Raw genomic sequence first — 22,291 nt, forward strand, 5'->3', positions numbered from 1 at the left:
CCCCTGTCGGTGACCTCGAACGTATAGCCACGTACGTCTCCCGTACACTGACGGTGGAAGCCGCGGGAACCTTACTGGAAGCCATTAGCTGTGAGGAAGTACATGATGCGATCGCAAAGGGTGCGTTGAATCGGTCCCCAGGCATTGATGGACTTCCTGCTGAATTTTATCGAGAATTTCGCAACGAAATGGCACCGCGATGGACGGAAATGTACAACGGGATGTTAAATTCTGATGCGCCTATTCCACCGGCTTTTATGGAAGGCCTCTTGGTGCCAGTACATAAACCGAAGCCAGGAATTACGGTCACACATTATCGCCCCATCACCCTGCTTAATGCCGACTATAAGATCTTTGCACGGTTGCTAGCGTCCCGATATCGTATGTTAATTCGTAGCGTTCTCTCTCCAGAACAGACGACACCGGGTGGATCGGTGAATGTGCAAACAGCTACTGCCGAATGCCGTGATGTGATAGCGCTAGCGGAAGAGTGCCGGCTTAAAGCGGTGATGGTGGCGGTTGATTTTGACAGTGCTTTTGATAAGGTGCGCCACAACTATCTGTACGCTGTACTGGAACAAATGGGATTTCCAGACCGTTTTACTGGTCTCATTAGAAGGATTTATGGGGGCGCACCATCCTTGGTACAGGTTAATGGGCGTATAGCAGGGCCCATTCAAATTCGACTATCCATTCGCCAGGGCTGCCCTCTTTCGATGCTGCTGTTCGCGATAGCGTTGGAACCATTAATTGGGAGGCTAACAAATTCTCTTTCTGGGATGGAACTGCGGGGCTACACCTTCAAATGTCGTGCCTATGCGGACGACCTCCTGCTGCTCGTTCGTTCTGGGGAAGAGGTGAAGACGATCCTTGAACTGTTGTTGGACCACAGTGTGACGGCGGGTAGTGCAGTGAACATGAACAAATCGGCAGCAATGCCGGTTGGAAGGGGCCTTATGCCGGAAGAAATCAGTTCGTTTCCTTATGTGCAACGATTCCGCTATCTCGGCATAGACTTTACCTCATCTGTAAAACATACTGCGGCGGTTAACTACCGACGTATTTTACAGACAACACGTACCATGGTCCGACAACATCTCCTACGGCGCCTTGATCCTTTGCAGCGAGTCGAATATCTGAACACTTATGTGGTTTCTCGAATGGTGCATATTTCGCAGATCCTGCCCCTACCACTCACGCTCGGACGTCGACTTCAATCAGCACTAGGCTATTTTGTGATGATTGGATCGCCCCTCAAGGTGCGATACGCAACGCTCACGCTCCCTACGGACAAGGGGGGACTCGGACTTACAAATGTTCACTGCCGAGCGACGGCGCTCCTTCTAGCCACGATGTACAAGCAATGGCGTAGCGGGCGTGATTCCCTTACATCCCGCCGACTGGATCTCCTAGTTCCAGCGTCCCTCACACCTCCGGTGGCGGTGGGCAACATTACGTCACATTTTGCGCATGTATCAACATTTATTGTGGAACTTAGTTATGTCGGAGACGAGCTTCCGCGCGCGAGACCACCATGCGCAAAGGATTTTTATATTTGGCTGCTACGACGGATAAGTCGTAATGTCATTGAACTCAAACACCACAAGTTGCATTGGATGAAGATTTGGAGACATGTGCACCAAAAATTCCTTCCTACCTTCGTTCGGGCACTGTGGTTCTCTGTCACCTGCGGCAAGTTCAACACCAACCAACGACTCCATGCAATTGGACTAGTGGACACTCCACTATGCGCGAAATGTCGTCAAGTGGATGACGACCATCACCGCTTAACTTGTATCGCGGTGGAGGAGGTATGGCTCCTAGGAAGACAGATGGTGGCTTGCTACCTCCGTGTGACCCCGCAACATATTACACCTGCTTCCTTCTTACATCCGGAGAGTGACTACTTTCCGGCGACTAAATCACACTCGATCATCTGGGTCAAAGGTTGGACGATCGCGTACCTCTATGGGGATGCTGCCAAGTCGCGACTCGACTTTTGGTATTTCTTGCAGCAAGCCCACAATGAGGTTCATAGATGGTCTCACTATCGGAAATCCTTTGCCAATTATCTTCTGGCAGTCTTCCTCGACCCCCCACGCAGTTGGGAGGTGCCGGGTGAAGACGGTGTGCACATTTGACAGCTGATAGTGAACCTCACCTTTCTCTCTCTCTCTCAAAAAAAAAAAAAAAAAAAAAATGGTAGAGCACTTGCCCGCAAAAGGTAAAGGTCCCGAGTTCGAGTCTCGGTCGGGCACACAGTTTTAATCTGCCAGGAAGTTTCATATCAGAGCACACTCCGTTGCAGAGTGAAAATCTCATTCTGCTAATTAATTTTGTTGGATTTGATACGAAACAACTCCCGTGCAAATATTAACCGATCAGCCTTCATCAGTTGCACATGTTCAAACTATTCCTAACTGTTAGGCTTTAATTAACTAATCTATAACGGTGAGTTTAATTAGGGTGTGTTTCATTCCATAATCAGTGACAGGGCACGAAGCTTGTTTGTAAATACTAGTTGGTATCAGTATCCACAGGAGACCTTCTCATACAAAATGGCACACAGAATTTTATTCTTATTCGTTAACAAGCATCTTCAGACCCAGTCTTCCGTGGGGTACATAATTCAAGCCCACAAGAAGCAAATCAGTCATCCATAAGCGGCGCGGCGCGCTACAGACGAATGAACAGAAAACAGGCCATGTGGTAACGCTGGCCGAACACAGTAACTCAGCGACAATGCATCATCCAGAAGTAGTCTCCACGGCCAGCCGGCGGGCTATACTAACGTCCGGCATTCCGGGCAGCCGCTTGCTCGTCCACAGGACAACTCACTGCGTCCGCCACTCCCTCCCTCCTCGCGCCACCGCCTGGACGCTGCCACCCGCCAATGACCCGCCACACCACCAGAGTTCGCCTAACCGCCGAGAAGAGGAAGCGTGACCAAACTAGGCGGTTAGTGCCACCCTAAACCCATAGTGCCCTACATGGCACGTAACAGACCCAGAGTTCCCAAAGCTGCCCCCACCGTCAGCTCTGGCGTCGTCCTGAAAACGCGGCTTGCACATTGTGCAGCCATTGAACTGCGCGTGGGCTTTCTTCACAAGACATGTCCCCGATGGAATTACAGAAACAATAGGCAGTTAACATTAATCTCCTGGAACTATTCAGTAATTTCTCTTGTAATTCCATCTGCGGTACTTCAGCATCTGGTAAGGTTCACACGCCAAGTAGCAGTCCTCCAGAAGAAGATGGACAAGCGTTGTGTAGGCAGACTCTTTAGTAAATTTATTACACCTTTATTTCCTGCCACTAGAACGCAATCTTTGACGAACTTTCCCACAACATTTTCAATGTGACGGTGCCAACTGAAATTGCTCATAATCGTAATTCCTATATGTGTACTTGCAATAATGACTTTTATGCTTAATTTACAGTGCAACCGAAATTTGACTGAACAGTTTCAGTACCCACATGGAAGACCTTAAACTTTTTGTTGTTTAGGTTCTGTTGGCACTTTCCTTACACCGAAACTATCTTGTCCAAATCAACTTGTAATTCTTTTTGTTCTTATAATGACATTTATAGACGGTAAACGAAGATGTCATCTGCAAACAACCCGTGATTAGACTGTCTCCTAACACCTTTATATAAAGTAAGAACAGGAGTGGGCCTACAATACTTCACAGTGAAATCGCAGATGTAACACCACTTTCACCAGACGCCTTCTCGTCAGTTACGCAGCTTCTCATAGATCAAAACTGCCGCATCGACTCTAGGCGCCCCACAGATTTAGTTTGCAGACGATTTTCAATACAGCGCTCACTTCTCTCCGGAAAAATATACAGTAGTAATTGAGGAATACAATAGTCCCGTCATGTTTGTAACTTGGCACCTCTTGGCCACGCTATTAGCTGAACGCAGTTTCATAATTGAGGCTATGTCTCGGGAAACCGTGGTCTCAATTGTTACTGCGAATAAAAAACATGATCTGTGTCACTGTTTCTTTAATTAAGGACGACCGGTTGCGATCTGACTTGCGGACGTCGTTGAGATATGGCGTTGTGGCTAACGAGAAACTACACTTCGCAGAAACTGATCTACCGCCATTCTTACCATTACTGGCAAACTGCATCTGGCACCGCCACATCTGAAGATGGTATGCTAATCAGAACAAAACCGGACACCAATAATGAAAGACAAAGTGGCCCAGACGGTGTTCTTAATTCACGAATATATTTTAGCTAAATATTGTACTATTCGGCAATCCATTATTTCTTAGGTCCTGTGTTAACACTACAAATTAAGAAACCGAAGATCAGTTCACATTCCCAAATTACGGTATCCAATAATTTCATGAGTTCAGATTTCATTATTAATTCAGATAACAAAAAATGGTTCTCAGGACTATGGGACTCAACTATAACTCTGTCCGTTCACACCTCACAGTAAGTGGTTCAAATGGCTCTGAGCACTGCGGGACTCAACTTCTGAGGTCATCAGTCCCGTAGAACTTAGAACTACTTAAACCTAACTAACCTAAGGACATCACACACATCCATACCCGAGGCAGGATTTGAACCTGCGACCGTAGCGCTTGCGCGATTCCAGACTGAAGCGCCTAGAACCCTCGCACACCCCAGTCGGCAATTCAAATTACAGATTTGGATATCGTTGTCTCAGGAATACATGAAGAATAAATCAAGATTAATGTCTTTCGACACAAGTTGCGCTTTAACAGTGTGTGGCGCAAAACGATTCTAATGAATTGTTCTGAATTTATCAGTTCATAAGAATTACCTGCATTTTGCAGAACATCACTTGTACAATTTAATCAATATTTTCTGAGTGAACAGTGTATTACAAATAGTGTGGAAATTTGGGATTTGTTTCTGTTGCTATCAGAATCTGATTAGTACCAAGATCATAGCGGATCCTTCAAATTAAAGTTTATAAAATTCAATAAATACTAAAAATGACAAACTGAAGTTACAAACTGTCGAAATTTGTTCTAAAAACAGAAAACAAAAAGAATTTTCCCCAATATTCATCAATGTGATTTATCATGAACCAGTTGTGCAGACATCATTTCCCTTGCTTGACAATACTATATTTTAATTACGTTAATTATTTGATGTTGTCGCCTGTAAACAAACGAAGAATCGAATGTCATTCTACTGTAAGCAAAAGACGAATACTGACTCATATCGACGTCCAGCACAAAACAAAATAGAAATGGCATTCCATTCCAAACTCAATCACCGATTACTAACCGTAGCCACAATTACAATTTGTTACTGTTGGAGGTTAAGATGTCGATATGACTTTTGCAATCGACTGAAAGGCGTAGAAGTTGATATGCTGCAACCCTGTCTAGTAGCGAGTGACGACAAAGTGAATAGCATAAATCCCGTCTCCATAAAAAAAATATAGTTATGTCAACTTTCATGGTGACTGTTAAAATGGTGTCGATGTCTGTTAACCACGAACAGATATACCCACAGCCATTTTTATACATAAAACTATTTTTATGGTGTAAACTGACCGATTAAGAAAATTACTTCACCACTCAGTCCCGCACGGAACGACCACTCGCCCTCTCAGTGCCTCGCTAAGAGGCGACCAACACGGTGAAGAGAGGAGGAGAGGAGACCACAGCCCCCAGCAGCGACCCCGCTTGGCTGGAGTGCCCCTCTGCTGGAGACGTCGCTCCCTGGACGGATGTTCTCCAGATACGGCGGAAAAGTTGCGCGGGCCGTTCCTCACAGTTATTTACGACTCGTGTTCCGAACGGGCGCGCAACACTCCTAGCTGCGCTTCTCCCCTAGTTAGCAACTTCTGATGCACTTTCTCCTTTTGATCGTATCACTTCCCAAACCGATCTGAAGCCAAGGGAGAAGTAAAGTTCGGAGAACTTCTTCTCTTCTTTTCTTTGGTACAAACTTACACATAGTTAGTATGTACGGTCGCTAAACGACACATGTATCGTTAACACCCTTGACAGTGTTGTACAATCTAACTACATCAGCAGAATTAGGGCAGTCACACCATCTCCAAATCCTGCAATGTGAGACAGGATAAGGTATTAAATGTAACAGAACTTCCAAGAAGTTATCATTTCTGTCGTGAGTATTCTTTCAGTGAACACTCGATAGGCCGAAATATTATTTCTCTTAAAACTCTAAAAATAAAACTAGTGGAGCACCGAAAAACTGCGTATATGATAACTGTGGCTTCTCCATCTACAAAAAAAAGAAAATGTGGCTGCCTTACACGCCTGTATAGTATTAAAAATTCGAGGAGAATATTTCGACTATGCATTGTTTTCTGCTTTTCTTGATCCTGGTCATAAAAGGGTCGCAGCACAGCAACAGTTCTGAAGAATTTCAACTTTCATTGAGGAAAGTAGGATCCAAACAATTATAAAAGACTGCTGAATTTAAAAGAATGGACATGTGTTAGCGGTATTTGAGGAATCATACACACGGTCACGAAAGTCCTTCAGTCCGATTAATGTGAAAGTTACCGTGCTATCAGCACTTCTCACATATCAGAGTTAATGACCTGGAGAATATAGAGAAGCATAAAGAAGTAAATTGGGCATGTCCGACTACGTTTGAATGCTAGACATAAAAATGTTAAGATACATTCTTAAGTTTTGTTGACCTAGGAAAAGCGTTCGACAACGAAATGTGATGTGAGGTGTTTGAAATCCCCTTAAAATCCGGGATACACCGATGACGTACAACATGTACACAAACCGAGAGGGAAAAGCAACAGCAGAAGATCAAGAAAAAAACTGAATTAATTACCAGGGGCATAAGAGGTTCATATCGTTTTCAGCCTCTATCGTTCAACATATATAGGCAAAATCAATGAAGGAAATAAAAGAATGATTCATTCGTGTGATTCAAATGCTGGGTGAAAGACTACTAGTGACAAGATTCGGTGATATTCGTATATAAAGAGAAAGTACGAAAAAAATTACACGACAATTTGAATTATAAAAATAGTCTAATGACAACAGAAGAGAGACTGTGAGTTTACTAAGGAATGACGAAAGTATTAAGAAGCAACGTGTATGAAAAGATAGACAAACAAAAAAATAGTAAATTTCGTAATATACAAAGTGTGGTGTCACCGTCAGACACCACACTTGCTAGGTGGTAGCCTTTAAATCGGCCGCGGTCCGTTAGTATACGTCGGACCCGCGTGTGGCCACTATCAGTGATTGCAAACCGAGCGCCGCCACACGGCAGGTCTAGTCTAGAGAGACTCCCTAGCACTCGCCCCAGTTGTACAGCCGACTTTGCTAGCTATGGTTCACCGGCTACATACGCTCTCATTTGCAGAGATAACAGTTTAGCATAGCCTTCAGCTACGTCATTTGCTACGACCTAGCAAGGCGCCATATTCAGTTTCTATGTCTTCTGAACAGATAATATTGTGACTCATGTACCGTCAAGAGCGACGTTCATCATTAATGAATTAAAGTTAAGTATCAAACTAATTACGTCCGCTTTCTGAATTCAAATTCCTTGTCATGTTCCAGACCTCACGTCAGTATAGTTCTTCCCTCCTCACGCCAGCCTGGGTGAGCTAAAACGAGTGCATTTCGGCCTCCACTAGTAACACGTTGTTGGCTCTTCTGCCAACACAACACAAAGTGCAGAAAATACGGTAGCTTCGAAGCAAAGTTACACATGACGGACGAAAGGTGGAGGACATAAGAGACAGACTAGGACAGGCAAAATGATCAAGTTTCCTCAAAAGAAGACTTCTAGAATGAACATAGGCATTAATGCGAGAAAGAAACTTCTCTAAATGTACGTGTGGACAAGAGAAGTCAAACGTGAGCCGTGGAGAAACATTGCATTTGATACTGTTGCCAATTTTATAGATTCTTTAGCTAAGAAATCGAGTCCTCTGCATAATCAATCAGGATAGGAATAAGTGGGAAACAGAAAGAGACAGGATTAAAGGACATATGTTGCCACAATGTGGGTTATGGGGCAGAAATTGTAGAAAAAGAAAATTAGAATAAGTGCAGCAAATAACTCTGGACGTTGCATGTATGTACAACTGTAAGACGAGGAGAATGACACAGGAATATAAATTGCAGGTAGAATCGAATAACTGAGGTAGAACAGTGCTGACTTCAGTTGAAATATGACTTACTTATATTGCAGAATTCAGATGGTGGTAGGGTAAATCGTCAGAAATGTTGTGCAACGTCACAGAACTCAATTTTGAATAGCAACAAATCTTCGTTAAATAATATAAGTAATATTTAATGGCGATAATACCGTAAATATTGTTAATTTCTCAAGTGATGGTCTCGCGAACAAGTTATCTGTGGATAAACAATTTCTCTATCTGAGAAAGGACAATCTTCTTTATGGAGAAATGTTGCATAGATCTTAACAAAAAAGGGACAATGTCATTTTTATATAAACAACGACAGTTTGGTTCAGATACTGTCTTTGTGAGAACACTTCACAAGATACTGGTAAAGAGAAAATAAAATCCGTTTTATTTATCTAAGTTGGAATACGTTGCACGTAGGAAATTTCCTGTACTCGTCATCGAACCCCAGCCATAATTAATATAACGAGTGACACTGCATACTGCCACCCCACGTACCACTGGATTTCGTATTAGCTACATGGCTCCAAACTATCCTGTGCGCTTTGTTTACGTTTGTGACGACATGTGATCAGGTTGTTGCCACACCCATTATGCCACAATCCCCACCTTCCACATCAATCACAACATCAACCTTATCATTAATGACACGATCGTGCCGTAAGAAGCAGCACTATCTTCTTTTGCTTCCCATCCCCTTCTGTGTCTCTTCCATACCCTCACAACCTTGTACACTTCACTTTAACTGTTATTATAATAAAAAGTGTCTATTATTTTAGTGACTATGACAGTGAAACATCTGATGACAGAGCAACCACATTGGCCATACTCAAAAGTATCCCTACGATTTAAATTTTGTTTGCCCCATGTTCAAAATAAATCATCCACGAAATTACCAGAAGGGTGTAACCTGCAGAATATCGGCACCTAACATACCCCAGCAACCACAATATCAATCCCATGAACTTACAGGTTAAGTACCTGTTACCGTCCGAAGTTTGATCTCTCTACCATACTTGGTGCAAGGCTCAACAGACCCTTAAATTAAACATTTTCCACTTCTGTATTGTTCTATGATGCTTGTGAATTGTTACAATGTCCCCTAAAATTTCTCTCTCTCTCTCTCTCTCTCTCCCTCTCTCTCTCTCTCTCTCTCTCTCTCTCTCACACACACACACATACACAGACACACACACACACACACACACACACACACATACAAGTCGAGCGGTCTAAGGCGCTGCAGTCCTTGACTGTGCAGCTGGTCCCGGCGGAGGTTCGAGTCCTCCCTGGGGCATGGGTGTGTGTGTTTATCCTTAGAATAATTTAGCTTAAGTAGTGTGTAAGCTAAGGGACTGATGACCTTAGTAGTTAAGTCCCATAAGATTTCACACACATTTGAACATGTTTTTGAACACACACACACACACACACACACACACACAAACACACTCACACACACAAATCTGAAACAGTGCGTTAAAAATTGCTGTGAACACTCAGATTAATTACCAAATGTTATTTCCATGTTAATAATCAGACCATAAAAACATATTTCTAAACAATTGGTCTAAGATACGATTAACGCTCTAATTTTTTTTCCACGTCTTAATTTCACTATTATGCTTGCCATGTGTCACGATGTTGGTTCATCATTACACATATCAACAATAAATATTCTTGTCAGGTATTAACACACACACACACACACACACACACACTCACACACACACACACACACACACACGCATGTGTTAACATGTGAAGCTGAAACATGGCTGTGGTCTCGCAAAATAAGTGCTCCAGTGCTATATCCAGTGTAAATAGTTCTATACCGTATATGACTAATATAGCATCATAACCAAGTAATGCTTGGGCCTTTACTTGGTATAAGGCAAAATTGACTCTCAAATTGAAAATTTCCACGTGTAAAATTGCTCTATGAGGCTTTTGTGGTATCACAATGTTAATTCGACGTCTAAAACGTTTGCAAAAATATGTCTGCTGCACAATATTCATGTAAGTGTTTTTCCACATCTTATCAAACAAATGTATCACCAACACCCCCCACCCCCTCCAACACACATACACACACTCAGAATGTTCGTGTTAAGTCTTACAATAGTGTCTGCACATCTAAAATACGTAAAAAAAGTACCAGTTCGATCTGAGGCTACGTTATTTTGGTGGTTCGCAGACAAAACTGTTATCACCTGATATTTTTACAAGTTTTTCGGTAGTAATTCAATTCAGGAAGTGAATATTTATGGTGTACGAGGATGGTACATCATGCTCTGCACTAGATAAATATACACTCCTGGAAATGGAAAAAAGAACACATTGACACCGGTGTGTCAGACCCACCATACTTGCTCCGGACTCTGCGAGAGGGCTGTACAAGCAATGATCACACGCACGGCACAGCGGACACACCAGGAACCGCGGTGTTGGCCGTCGAATGGCGCTAGCTGCGCAGCATTTGTGCACCGCCGCCGTCAGTGTCAGCCAGTTTACCGTGGCATACGGAGCTCCATCGCAGTCTTTAACACTGGTGGCATGCCGCGACAGCGTGGACGTGAACCGTATGTGCATTTGACGGACTTTGAGCGAGGGCGTATAGTGGGCATGCGGGAGGCCGGGTGGACGTACCGCCGAATTGCTCAACACGTGGGGCGTGAGGTCTCCACAGTACATCGATGTTGTCGCCAGTGGTCGGCGGAAGGTGCACGTGCCCGTCGACCTGGGACCGGACCGCAGCGACGCACGGATGCACGCCAAGACCGTAGGATCCTACACAGTGCCGTAGGGGACCGCACCGCCACTTCCCAGCAAATTAGGGACACTGTTGCTCCTGGGGTATCGGCGAGGACCATTCGCAACCGTCTCCATGAAGCTGGGCTACGGTCCCGCACACCGTTAGGCCGTCTTCCGCTCACGCCCCAACATCGTGCAGCCCGCCTCCAGTGGTGTCGCGACAGGCGTGAATGGAGGGACGAATGGAGACGTGTCGTCTTCAGCGATGAGAGTCGCTTCTGCCTTGGTGCCAATGATGGTCGTATGCGTGTTTGGCACCGTGCAGGTGAGCGCCACAATCAGGACTGCATATGACCGAGGCACACAGGGCCAACACCCGGCATCATGGTGTGGGGAGCGATCTCCTACACTGGCCGTGCACCACTGGTGATCGTCGAGGGGACACTGAATAGTGCACGGTACATCCAAACCGTCATCGAACCCATCGTTCTACCATTCCTAGACCGGCAAGGGAACTTGCTGTTCCAACAGGACAATGCACGTCCGCATGTATCCCGTGCCACCTAACGTGCTCTAGAATGTGTAAGTCAACTACCCTGGCCAGCAAGATCTCCGGATCTGTCCCCCATTGAGCATGTTTGGGACTGGATGAAGCGTCGTCTCACGCGGTCTGCACGTCCAGCACGAACGCTGGTCCAACTGAGGCGCCAGGTGGAAATGGCATGGCAAGCCGTTCCACAGGACTACATCCAGCATCTCTACGATCGTGTCCATGGGAGAATAGCAGCCTGCATTGCTGCGAAAGGTGGATATACACTGTACTAGTGCCGACATTGTGCATGCTCTGTTGCCTGTGTCTATGTGCCTGTGGTTCTGTCAGTGTGATCATGTGATGTATCTGACCCCAGGAATGTGTCAATAAAGTTTCCCCTTCCTGGGACAATGAATTCACGGTGTTCTTATTTCAATTTCCAGGCGTGTAATATATGGTACTGAAATGTAGTATGGCTAGGGCCTCCCGTCGGGTAGACCGTTCGCCTGGTGCTGGTCTGTCGATTTGACGCCACTTCGGCGACCTGCGCGTCGATGGGGATGAAATGATGATGATTAGGACAACACAACACCCAGTCCCTGAGAAAAGAAAATCTCCGACCCAGCCGGGAATCGAACCCGGGCCCTTAGGATTGACAGTCTGTCACGCTGACCATTCAGCTACCGCGTGCGGACATATATGGTACTGATAGGCAATTATTGACTTACATCATAAATGATTTAGAGGTGGTTGTAGTTACTTTCAAAAACAACATTTGAGTAAGACTAATACATTTGTCCATCGAAACTATGGAGTCAAGACGCTCTAAACCGTTTACAGACTGTACTTTTCATAAAATCCCTCTAAATAATATCAAAAAATCTTATCGGAATGTTCTAAAGTACAACATTTAACAATACACAACATGGCCACAGCATAGTAACTGACCAGACAAAGTTAGAGAATGGGAAGAAGGTATTTTTACGAGATATTTGCTGTGTGATATCACTTAAACTGCACATTTTCCTAATATACAAAACACTTCATAATATGAAATGTTTGCATACGACACAATATGGCCAATTCAGTGATGGAAAAAGACATAGATGAAATAGGGCTAAGGACTGTGACAGGCAAGGGAAAACTGAAAAGTCTGTATCTCGAAAATACAATCGTTGCATCCGAATAAAATTATTCATCAACGTAAGTGTCCTTTTTGAGTACAAAAGCGCCTAAACAATTTGATTCTAGAAATACACAAATGCAGTTTAATTACTGATCTCTGATCATGAAATAAATTTATTGCTCAAAATATGTAAGACTTCGAGCAAAAATCATGTATTCATACTTTTTAACTTAACTGTTCCATAAAATTTACAGAGAACCACATGATTTGCACATCTCCACTACTAATAAAACTTATTGGTTAAGCACCACTACTTGCCCAACAAAGTTTGATGCCTGCAACTGCGGTGGCTACTCAGGGGCAGTCGCTGAAGTGGCACGTCACTAATATTTTTATCTTGTCACACATGAAAGAGTTTTATTTATATGCCCACGTGCACTGGATTCTACTGCAAATCTGTTCCCCTGTTTTGTACTGTTCGAAAGTCTCCTGTAGTAGCAAGTGCACGGTTTTGACCAGACGAAGTGGCTTTCTCCTTTCTCACACGTAAGACTCATGTGTGCAGCCGAAGGTCGGGCTGTACAGTCGCTGTAGCACTTGTGACATCACCTGCTAGAGGTTGTGAAGGGGACATGTGTTGATGTAGAAGGAAATTTTATTCCCAACTACTTCCAGTGGCGGGTGCCTTTGGTTGTTGTGTTCGTTGAGCACGCTTCTATCTGTAGTGTCTTTAGTGCTCTGTTTTAAACATGAATTCTGCTTGTGATGTAGTGTGTATTTGATTGACCTTTACACGTTGTATCGAGGACTGTATTAGGCTATTTTGGGTCACTTTTTGATGAAAATGGTTTAGAGATTTCATGATTGGGAAAAAATTCAGGTTGTTTATCTCGATGATACCACAAAATTTGAAGAATTTCCTTACCATAAAAATTTTGTTGGTACCGTATTTTCCAATACACAAAGCTGAAGAAACGAATTCTCCTTTTTGGAAGCTGGTGAAAAGATCAGAAGTATTTCCTTTGGAAAGCTATTAAAATGCTTAATGAGAATGAAGACAATTTTTCAGACACTTATAAAATTTGTTCACATTTATTCCGTCCACCTTTGCTAGAGCATCACCTGTGGAGCGAATTTTTTTTGTTTGGAACATACCCGAGGACTACAATTTCTTCTGCAAATATTTCAGTTGAGAAAGAAGCTCTAGTGCAGTTAATAAAAATGCAGCCGTTCTATGAAGACATTACAGACAAGTTAACTGAAGGAGTGATATGGTTTACAAGAAATAGATAAGTTCAATTACTACAGTAAACTTCTATAATTGTAGATATATTTCGCTTTCCTGCTAGCTCTGAACCTTACTTCCCAACCAAGAGCTACCATTGATCTTTGCCGCAGTGCAGGCAGAATTGACCCTCAAATTAAATATCTCCACATCTAAATTGTCTGTATTATTCATCAAAATACGTGGAGCATGCTTATTGCCACTGCTGAAATAGATTACACGTTATCCAGTGAGTGAATAGAGATCATTCTACGCATTACATGCATCAATACACATAAAAATTGGCAATGTAACACAGTAAATTAGACATGTACACTACTGCTGATCTAACTTAAACCCTTAAGTGCACTTACAGGAGAATTACAAAGGCGAAAAATGTTATTCCCATGTCTCAGTTTGTCGAAACCCAGTTCTCAAACCGATAACAAAGTCAACAAAACACTATAGTGACTTTCATATCTCGGCATTAATTTCATCTTGCAGTTCCAGTAGTTTGTCATCTTCTGCTGTCACACTGTGGAAACAATGTGACGCTGTGAAGATACATGCCTATGATGACAATGATGGTGAGTAGTAGTAACACACATGTCTGTAGATTGTAAGGATTTCATATGTTTTGTGCTGTTGTAAATGATCCACCTTTGCTGTATTGGGAAAACATGCATGAGCACACTGCATGAGCAGTGAATAAGATCCTTGAGTCAGTGTTTAGTTTAATCTGTGGTTCACTTGCTAGTCAGTTAGTTGTGCAGCGCTGTGCCATTATTATTTGTAGTGAAGTAGCGAGAAGCTAAGTTTTTCAGAGATTGAGATCTGTTACTTGTGAATCTGGGAGCAACAAAATGGAAAACTTTACTATGAAGTTGAAAACCTGTTTGTAAAGCATTTACATTCTTTGTATTAACAGAGAAGAGTTTTGGGTGGATTTTACAGGTACCCCATGCAGGCACAAGAGTAAAATATTTGCTTGTTTTGTTTCATGAGACGGTCCTAGTGCACAACATAGGGCCAATCAGTTCAGTATTCAGACATATAGACATATTTTTCATAGAAATCGTACACATTTCGAACCTATTCATCTGGGAAATAGTTGTCCCTCAAATAACTAATGATATTTATGATTAATGTTAATTTGATATCTTTGTTTTCACTGTGTCTCAAACTGCACAACTGGTAGATACGTCCATAATTTTTGTATCGAGTGAATTTCACAACTGTAAGAGTCTACTTATATTGTGCAGTCCTTCTTGTCGATGATCGGAGTTTAATCTTTCTAGAATGATTTTCTTTAAAGTGAAACCCAGTTCCTCCACTCTTTGTACAGTTTTGAATATTTTGCGAAGTGTCCAATGTACATTTCGCCAAATGCTCCAACACAGTATTTCTGACAAGCAAAGAAATGAAATAATAGAGTAGATTATTTTTCTTTAGCTGCTGCATCTGTTGATTTGTATTTGCTTTCGAGACCATCAGTATCTCAGACACAAAACAGAATGCTCAGTAAGACGTAAGTCACTTTTATTTTAGCGTGTATCTTACTTTACATTCTTATGAGGAAACAGTACATAGTGAGAATTATCAGATTTGTGTTAAGCAAGGAATAATTTTCGGTGGACAGTGTTGGTAAGTTCATATCTTTTTTATTTTGAGTAGGGCAGTTTATTCCCAGTCAAACATTGCACTTCATATGACACAGCTTTTATACTGTCCCTTGGTATTTAGTTTCAGGTGGATAGTTTTCATTTAGCACACAATTAGCTTCTTTTGCCAACTAATTAGATTAACTTTCATTATTTCAAATTCTGCATTTCATTAAGTTTAAAATTTTGTTTCACGACTCTGTGCACATGCACAATACCGGACCAGTCAATTCAGTATTTACACAGATAGACAAATTTTTTCATAGAAAACTAATACATGTCATCCCTATTCTCGTAGGATACCTCTGGTTCTTTTGCAATTAGATAGTTAGAATGCAAAAGAGGTTCTCGAATGCAAATCAGCGCTACACATATATGTACTAATACCTGCATTTCTCTTTCAGATGTAACTTCATTGCGATATTTTCGTGTTATTTAGAGTGAAAACATTTTTTTTTTTTCTACTGAGCAGAAGAGCTTTGTTACGTAGGCAGGCAATAACACATATAATGTGAAATGTTTCAATGTTACTACGATTTTTCTCAGATATTTCTGTTGCATAAAACATTTTATTACTTTCGGTCATTTAACAACAAATTCACTTCTCATAGCAAGTATAGAAATTTTTCTTGGCAATTCAGTTTTTACATTTCAACACTATGGCTACCAACGAAGTATCACATAATGCCACCAGATCGCAGACCACATCACAAAGTCATGAGTCAATAATTTGTGAAACGGAACAAGCACAACAGTCGTTCCACATAAATAGCTTACTTGAGATTTCAGAGAATGCATGTAACTTTCCAACATCCATGAATTCTTTATTAGTATGCGCAACTGATCAGACATCCAGCAGAGACCACGATAGATCAGAAGAGGTATCGACAGGCCACAAGTCCTCTCAGCAACGCGGGATTTCGTAACAACTACTTGTTGAGAGAGTCGATTCGGTTTCCCCTACTTTTTTTTTTAACCAAACAGAACATGAGCCAACACCTTTTACTGACAACACGCACTCAGATGTTGCAGATCCAGTAAACATGAATGTGGAAATCAGTGATCCAACGTTGTTAGAGTTGGTACAAAACATGAATAAAACCTCGAAAGATACAAGTAAAACACTGTAACTAAACACAAAAGCACAAGAAGAAATAAGTTAATCACAAGAAGAAATTAGTAAAGACACCAAAAGTACGAAAGATGATCTCACATCACACAAGCGGTAATTTGAGGAATACAGTAAAATCTTTCTATAGAAATCCGGCATGAAATTACAAATAATTTACATCCTGTTATTACAAGCCTAGAAATCAGGCTACGCTGCATTGAAACTTAACAAAACAATTTGAAAACGCACAACAGAAATACGAAGAACAGCTACTCACAAAAATAAAATCCACTGCCAAGCACAGAAGTCCCGCAAATCACAGAACGTGTGGACCACCAAAATGTAACTGTTGGAACAACTAGTGTACACGTAGGCTCATTAAAACTTAGGTCTGACGAACAAAGCGAACAACTTTATATATTAACGTAGAATGGTGAAGATTTGACAGCAAAAATGTCAGATTTGTCTATAAATATCGACAATGATTCTGATGTTACACATCCTGTACCATTTTCAGACACATCAGAATATCAGGTACTTAAGAATTCTGATGAAACTCGGATTAAAGTCAGTCACAAGATGTGAGAACAGTTGACACGCATCAATCGCGAATTAAGTAATAATGACAACACCAATTACTTCACGAGTTCACTCTCAAGCGCACTATCTGAAACTTATGATGAAACTACCAATTTGAGATGTCTTGGTGACTTTCCCAGAGATCAATACTTTTCATCAAAGCATAATAGTGAACCGCCCATTGGGTGCAATAAAGAACATTCCGACTTTCACCTAAGTGACAATTTTGATTGCAAGCACTTTCTCACTGTTCGTAAATTCAAAACTTTTCGAAACTTTGGCACCAACGTCCACCCCCAAGCCCAGTTTCATCAGCTTTTGTTCGACTACCACCAAATTGGTCTTTGGGCCATAAACTGGAAATTGTGTGCGAATATGTCGAAAGCGAGTCATCCGTGACTATGCGGTCTGTAATCAGGGACTGTCAATGTAAAGCTGATTTTTACCACGCTTTCCTTTCTGCGCATTGGTCGCAAGGATCGAGTGAATTGTAGCACAATAATGATGAAAAATTTTGATCAGTACTAGATTTTTGGCCAAGTCCCTTATTTTGAACAGATGTTACTTGGGGACCAAATTTACAAACCCATACAGTGCACTTGAGTAGATACGTATTTGCATAACAACCATTACTTTCACATTTACGTTACATAGTCTGATAATGGGGGGAAAACGCAGGGACGACCTAAATGCTTTCCAAGGTTTGTTGCAAGAACTGGACCTAGACACCGACAACTGTATCACTAGAAAATATGCCAAGAGACATCGTGATACACGAAATTCATTTCCACCGTAGCATCACAGTAATGATGAACAGTCGCGAGAAACTCATTATCAGTACACATTTACAGACGACAAAACAGACATCATCCATATGATTCACACTGGGAAAACCGATACAATTACCGTGAGAGAAGCCATCTCCTTAGCGACGATCATGATCACAGTAATCGGCAGTAGATACACTATGGAAACGATCACATGTACTATCACAGTAACCAGGACAATTACGAGCGCAGCTCTTATTCTAACGGATATAATTCTGATACATCAAGCCCACACAGCTAATTCCAAAACAGGAATTAAGGAGACTGTCATCCAAATGGACTTTAATATCAAAACAATAATTGACAACGACACAGCAAACATTGGCAAGATGTAAGTATATCAAGCCCGCCACGACACGATGAGATAATGGAAGTGAGTCCGTCTAAACTTGTCAACAATCACAGACGTGGAAATAACACAAAACAATGATGTGAAACGCCGGCAGTTGACGTTATTATAGACAGGACTGAAGTCATCACTGCTGAAACAGTAGATTTCGTAAGCCTTGGAGACATAAAAGACATTTTATTACGCAAGTCAGATAATAAGCAGAATGATAGCACACCTCCAGTGATAAGTGTTTATTTAGGTAACATCACTTTGTCTCTCTTGACTCGGGTAGCACCATATCTTTGATTCGTAAATATCGTTCAATGGATGTAAAAAGACGACAGACACTCGTATATTATGTTTATGCAAATCAAACTCGAAGGTACTATTTTAGGCAAAGGTGTTGATGTACGAAATAAAACTTGCTTAGATTTCACATGTCAAGCCCATAAATTTGTTATCAGTTTCTTAACTGCACCATTTTTGTCGACAGAAGTGACACTGGGAGTAGAGTTTCCAAATGAACACGAAGTCATTTTAAGCTTTAATTATGATGAGATAATCGTAGGAACTGAAGGTAAGTGAAGTATCTGAAATCTTTAGACTGGACCTCAAGACAAGATGAGGAAGTGAATAGCCTATGCATTTTCTCAGACAATGCAACACATTTTGCACCTTAGTTATTTTACGATGGCTGAAGTTGCTTATGTACCTCTTGCGATGACATTCATCGGAAAATAGATATATACAGTTTTAACCAAGAGAAAATAGACAAAGTAGAGTATTGGGGTGTTACAGAAAGGAGAAATCGTTTGGAAATACCGCATTCACACTCAAGCCTTTTTTTCTTACCGTACAGGAACCATAAAAGGTTGTCAGTGCAGATTTCACGTGAAAGATCACAGTAAATTTTCTGTTAAGCCATATACTATTCTTTCATATTGCAGAGAGCGCATGAAGTTTTAATTTCGGGCTCTGCTACACCAAGATGTCATAGAACCAGCAGTTAGTTCATACACTAGCCCACTGCACGTAGTAGATAAAAAGCATGGATCGATCTGCTTTGTATTAAATTCAAAACAAATTAATACCGTTATCTTACCTGCGACAGACTAACCCCAGGAACTGTAGACAAATTACTTCAGTATTTTTATGATGTAAAGTTCTGCCTTCAGTCGACTTGAGGACAAATTTCTGGCTAATTACACCCAGAGTGTAGAAAATATAATCTTTTTTGTAGTATGCTATCAGTTTCGCAAATTTGTGTTTGGCCTTACATTTCTTCTATTGCCTTCACTCGCAGCTTAAACTCTGTTTTACGAGTACTTGAAGCGACACATTATGTTGTATGTTGATGACATTCACATAGCTGAAAAATCTTGGTCAGAACATGACTCTATCCTCAATAGGTTGCTACAGATTTTGGGAAGATTAAAGTTTCTAGGAGATATCTCATCTGGGGGCATAGTGACCCCAAAAACCCTGAGGCTATCAGATCCATTCCTGTTCCTGCCACCAAAAGACAAGTTAGTAGCCTTCTTGGTTAATAAACTTCTATTGTTGCTTCTTTAGTATGAAAATTCTTGCCTCCCTGAAACTTTGTTCTCTTACTGGAACAAACACAGTATGGCCTTGGGTGAACATGATCAAGTAGATTTTCTAAGTCTAACGGATGCACTTTTGAATGTTCCAATTCTTACAGACTCAGACCTGTCGCGCGATTTTACTAGGCAACAGATTCATCAAAAGTAGGGTCAGGTGCTCATCTATTCCAGAAACTGGAGGAAAGTGGTATCATTGTGCAAAGAAATATAGGTTCTGCTAGCCATATTCTAACTAAATAGGAAGAAATTATTCGGTAACTGAACTATAAGCTCAACCAGTCATTTTGGCAATTCATAAATTTCCTTTCTTCTTGTTTGGATAACACACTAAAGTCTGTGCAGATCATTGTGCATTACAATTTTTGACGTCTTCAAAGCTGATTTGTGATAGATTAAAACGTTGGACTTGTATCTTCAATAATTCCCTTTCGCTGTAGTTCATGTCTCTGGTTCACAAAATGTTTTTGCTTAACTTTATTCATGCACCTATTGGCTCAGAGAAAAGTAATATAGAAAATAATCTTCAGAAAAACTTCAATATTAAGAAAGTGTCCTTTGAGAAGTTAACTGCTTCCTCTATGAAATATATTTCACAGGAACAGGATAAGGATCCCATCTGGACGGACCTGAAAAATAAGTGGCGTGACAAAACAAACCACAAGTAGGACAGTATTATATTTTATGCAAGATTCTTCTGAAGTGATATTCTATCAACAGATCACTCTGTGTCTTATGTATTCCTGATGATTTTGTAAATAAACTCATTTGGTACATGCATCTTAGTTACCCTCACTTTGGAACACAATAATGTTACAACAAACTCTGCACAACCTGTTATTTCAGCAACATGAAGAAGCGAATCAGAAAAGTTTTATCTGTGTGAAAATTGTGCAGAAAAGCAGAGCAGTCTACTATTGCGCACTGTCCTCTACTGTTTCCTGTCTTTCAAACAAAGTTAAAAGAATTAGCAGCTGTAGACTTTCTACGCCATTCGTAAGCACTGAGAATGGATTTTCTCATGTTGTTGTTACCGTGTGGCTGCTTTCTAAAGTTGTCTCTCATCCCATTACAGAGAGTTACTGGCCAAGCAGTGTTCCATGCATTTGTAGAGTATTTCCTCTGTGAAGTAGGACATGTTGACAAAGTAATCTCGGAGAAAGGTCCCCAATGTCGGTCAGGCATCTGGGCAAGAACCTTATGAAATTGTAGCGCATATTCATCTCTCTCTACTGGCCACAAACCAATCCTTCTGCATTCCCTGATGCAAGAAATCAGTTACCTTTGTACATTATACTGTCACTGAAAACATCAGATTTGGGATAAAGACAATCACATGTTTCACAACACTTAAAACAAATTGTGACAACTCTCTAGTGACCACAAGCTAATCCTTCTAGACGCGTGATGAAAGAAATTAGCAAACTTTGTAGATTATAGTGTGACTGACAACGTCAGAAATACGATAAACACAAGGACGTGTTTCACAAAGTGTTAAACAAATTGCCAAGTGATTCTACTTCATGCCTCCCACACTTGCACTTAAGAATGAACAGCCACCAGCTTGCACCATTTCCTAACTCATGCAAACTACATCACTAAGAGGTAATAGACCCAGCAATAAATAAAATTAAGAAAGCTACAAAATGAAAGAAGAAGTCGCAGTACCTTAAGGTAAATCTGGATTAGCCAGAAAGCACTTGTGAAATACTAACCTTTGTCATACAAAAGTAAGCAACTAAGTCGGAAGATTTCCTTGATATTCAACGGGCACTACATAATTCCTTGAGTAGGACACGAAGATACAGTAGAAATGGAACCAATACATATTAAATGGAGTAAAGGATCTCATCACGTTACACATACCAAATCATTTGTGAAATAATGATGTTTGCAGTTTCTCAGATATCATTGTCCTGAAAATTACGTTGAATCCTTACTGGTGTAGTGTACATTTTTGAGATATTTATTTTCTTTGTGATGTTTGTGATCACTTTTGTGATTCGCTGCGTATGGCATACGGGAGCTTTCCCTGCTGAAGTACCCATTTTTTCCTTTTGTAACTAACTACTCACCTTTTTGCCTTTAGGTGAGATTATGACAGACATGATGACGTTCATAAACATTCAAATGCATTTGGATACTATGCATATATTCCAGTTTTAGGAGTCATACTTCCACGTACTATGACTCATTAAATCACGAGTTTTTATCATGACACTAGGTGGAGATGGTAAATATGAATGAGAAGGCTATTGATTGAAACATAGATGTATTTTGTGGTAAAATGTGTATTTTAATGAACAATATGCCACTAATTGCATTTTAGCTCTTATTAATTAATTTATTAACTTATT

Source organism: Schistocerca americana, chromosome 5, assembly GCF_021461395.2.
Source record: "Schistocerca americana isolate TAMUIC-IGC-003095 chromosome 5, iqSchAmer2.1, whole genome shotgun sequence".
Classification (NCBI taxonomy): domain Eukaryota; kingdom Metazoa; phylum Arthropoda; class Insecta; order Orthoptera; family Acrididae; genus Schistocerca; species Schistocerca americana.